This window comes from Onychomys torridus, chromosome X, assembly GCF_903995425.1.
Source record: "Onychomys torridus chromosome X, mOncTor1.1, whole genome shotgun sequence".
Lineage (NCBI taxonomy): Eukaryota > Metazoa > Chordata > Mammalia > Rodentia > Cricetidae > Onychomys > Onychomys torridus.
In genome coordinates this window covers 115,251,759-115,255,312 of record NC_050466.1, presented here as the reverse complement: position 1 = coordinate 115,255,312, position 3,554 = coordinate 115,251,759, and the positions used below count along the sequence as shown (strand labels likewise).

The window sequence follows — 3,554 nt, the reverse complement described above, 5'->3', positions numbered from 1 at the left end:
ATAATTTTTTTCCAAATGAAAATCACTTTTATTTTATCGCTTTTGTAATTTTTTTGCAACAGAAAACCCCTGTTCAGAGTCTGACTGGAGCTGAACTGTTCAGACTGAGGAATTGAACAGGCCATGGGTACACCCCTGATCCCTCTTGGGTAAGCGCTCCCACCCCCAGGGAACAAGGGCCAGCCAGGCCAGCTTGCTGCATGCTGGCACATCACTTAGCCATACAGGTCATCGTCATTGTCTTCTGTGTACACACTGCCACCTCTGCCACCTCCACTGCCCTGGCTGGGGCCAGCTCCACCTGGTTCCCTGAAGGGAATCTGAAGCTGCCAAAACCTTGACTTTGCTGAAGTGTCTGGGCAAACATTGCATACTTCCAAATATCATTTTCACTGACAGAACGGCGGGCAAAGCACATAGCTTCTTCAAAGTGATCTCTGTGGATCTCAGGCACTGGATCATCCTCTTCTACTTCCATAGCTGACCAATTTGTCTGGCTCTCTTGTTCTCACCTAATCTCACTCTTGATAGATTCACGAATGGCCAGTTTACAAGTACGCTGGCAAATCTCTATCAGATCAGCTCTAGAAAAGCCATTAGTCATCTTAGCCAGGAACTCCTAATCCACATCCTTGGCAACTGGGGACTTGCACAGGTTAGCTTTTAGGATGGCAACATGGGACTTCTTATCAGGAAGTGGGATATAGATGAGCTGATGAAGACGGCCAGGTCTTAGGATAGCAGGATGAATGATGTCAGGCTGGTTGGTAGCTCCAATGATAAACACATTCTTTTTTTGTGGACATGCCATCCATTTCTGTCAGGATTTGATTGATGACTCGGTCAGCAGCTCCACCACCATCTCCAATATTACCACCACGAGCCTTAGCAATTGAATCTAACTCATCAAAGAAGAGTAAGCAAGGGGCAGCTTGCTGTGCCTTGTCAAAAATTTCTCTGACATTGGCCTCAGATTCCCCAAACCACATGGTGAGCAGCTCAGGACCCTTGATGGAGATAAAGTTAGCTTGGCATTCATTAGCAATGGCTTTGGCCAGCAAGGTCTTCTCACAACCAGGAGATCCATAGAAAACAACACCTTTGGAAGGAGTCATGCCAAATTTGAGCAATTTGTCTGGATGCTCCACAGGATACTGAACCAGCTCCTGTAGCTCCTGTTTAACATCCTCCAGGCCTCCAATGTCTTCCTCTACCACAGTTTCCCAAAATGCTGATGGATTGCTTTGACTCAAGGCCCACCGGAAGTCATCCATAGTAACTGCCAAGGAATTCATGACCTCAGCTTCAATGGTCTCATCCTCAAGGTCAATGACGTCCATTTTTTTTCTGGTTGGCCTGTAGAGCAGCCTCTGAACACAGAGCTCCCAAATCAGCACCCACATGGCCGTGAGTCTCATTGGCTACCTGTTCCAAGTCCACATCATCTGTCAGTTGTGGTGGGTATTGTGTTCTCTGAAATATTGTGTTCCCCAAAATAAACAAATCTGGAGTTAGAGAATAGACAGCCACTAGAACAAAGCCAAAAATGGTGGCTAGAAAATAGGAAGAGTAACCCCTAACAGAAGTTGGGCGGTGGTGGTACACACCTTTAATCCCAGCACTTGAGAGGCAGAGCCAGGTGGATCTCTGAGTTCAAGGCCACTTTAGAAGGAGCTAAGCATGGTGACCCACACCTTTAATCCCAGAAACCCAACCTTTAATCCCAAGGAGTGGGGACAGAAAGAGAAAAGTATATAAGGCGTGAGGAACAGGAATTAAAGGAGAAAAAAGCATGTAGTTAGTTAAGCATTTGGTTGGTTAAGCGTTCAGGCTTTGGAGCAGCACAGTTCAGCTGAGAGCCATTGGGATGAGGACTCAGAAGCTTCCAGCCTGAGGAAACAGGATCACCTGAGGAACTAGCAAGGTGAGATAGCTGTGGCTTGTTCTGCTTCTCTGATCTTCCAGCATTCACCCCAATAACTGGCCTCAGGTTTGATTTCATTAACAAGTACCTTTTAAGATTCCTACTACAGTCAGTTTGATATTCTTGGTATGGATCTGAAGAATTTCCAAGCATCCCTTAGCATCAGGAATTCCAATATCTACCTCTCTGTCAAAGTGACCAAATCGCCGTAGGGTCAGGTCAATGCTATTGGGTCTATTGGTTGTTGCCATAACTATCACATGTGTTCTCTGCTTTAGGCCATCCATAAGGGTCAACAACTGAGACAGGATACTACCTTCCACTTCCCCATGAGGTTTCTCTCTTTTGGGTGCAATGGCGTCAAACTCATCAATGAAGATGATAGCAGGAGCATTCTTTTCAGGTTTTTCAAAGGCTTTACGAAGGTTGCTCTCTGACTCGCCAGCCAATTTGCTCATGATCTCAGGACCATTGATCAGGAAGAAGAAGGCTGCAGTTTCTTTTGCCACAACTCGGGCAGTCAGGGTTTTCCCTGTCTCAGGAGGTCCCTATAGCAAGATTTCCCGAGAAGGCTTTACACCAATAGCCTTAAAGAATACAGGATAACTCAGTGGCAGTTCCACCATCTCCTTTATCTGAGCTAGCTGCTTCCTGCAGCCACCAATGTCATCATAGCCTACTTCATTCAAGGACTCTTCCTCATCCTCTCATTTGATTGGCTTCCCTTCACAGTGGATCACTGTGTCTGGAGCAATAATACAGTAAGGACTGGGATCTGTCTCTACTACTTTGAACTCCACAGCACGCATGCCACCCCTGACAAGGAAAATATCTCCTCTCCTGATGGGTCGATAAGCTTCCAGGAAGTATGGCTTAAGGTATACCTCAAAGAGATTGCCAGTGATGCCTTCCACCGTGTCATCTATGGGTAGCACATGGATACATTTGCCATACTTTACATCAGGGCATGGCTGAATGCTGATGACATCCCCTAGACGAACACCGAGGTTATTCCGAACAACTCTCTTCATTCGAATCTTCTCATCAGAACATGCGTCATCAGAAAGTACAATGCACACAGCTTCCTGTCTCTTCTTTCCTTTTAGCAACACTGTGTCACCTCGGAATAACTGCAGTTCATCCATCTTGGGCTGGGACAAGGACACCACACTATTGTCTTCATTGATGGCTTCATCAACAATTAAACGATTGGGATGGTTCTTTTGTTTGAGAATGGCTGTTGATAAATCATCGCCTTTTGAATCGGCTCCAGAGGTTGTGGCGGCCTGAGGGTAACGCTATGAGAATGGCAGGTGACCGGCTAGGCCCCCGGGTTTGACTCACTCAGGCGGTGGATCAACAGCAGTGACAAAACCTCTCGCTTCCTCCCATCGGCACCTGGCACCCGGGCTGCAGGCGGGCAGGAGACACTACTTCCTGATCTGCGAGGGGGGCAGTGGCAGCGACCAGAATTTAATTTTAAACTCTTTAAAATTTAGTGATCCCAATTAAGCTTTTCTAGTTATTTCAGCAACTTATGTAACATTTCTATGTCTCAATTTCCTCATGTGATAAGTATGAAGGTATCTATTTGAGTCACTGTGAAAGGTACTTTATAACATTATTTCAA

At 46.1% G+C, this 3,554-nt stretch overlaps 1 pseudogene; it reads right to left on the bottom strand.

Annotated features, from left to right (window-relative positions):
* Positions 1–215: 215 nt before the first annotated feature.
* On the bottom strand, positions 216–3,192 carry LOC118574320 (annotated as a pseudogene).
* Between the last annotated feature and the right edge of the window lie 362 nt (positions 3,193–3,554).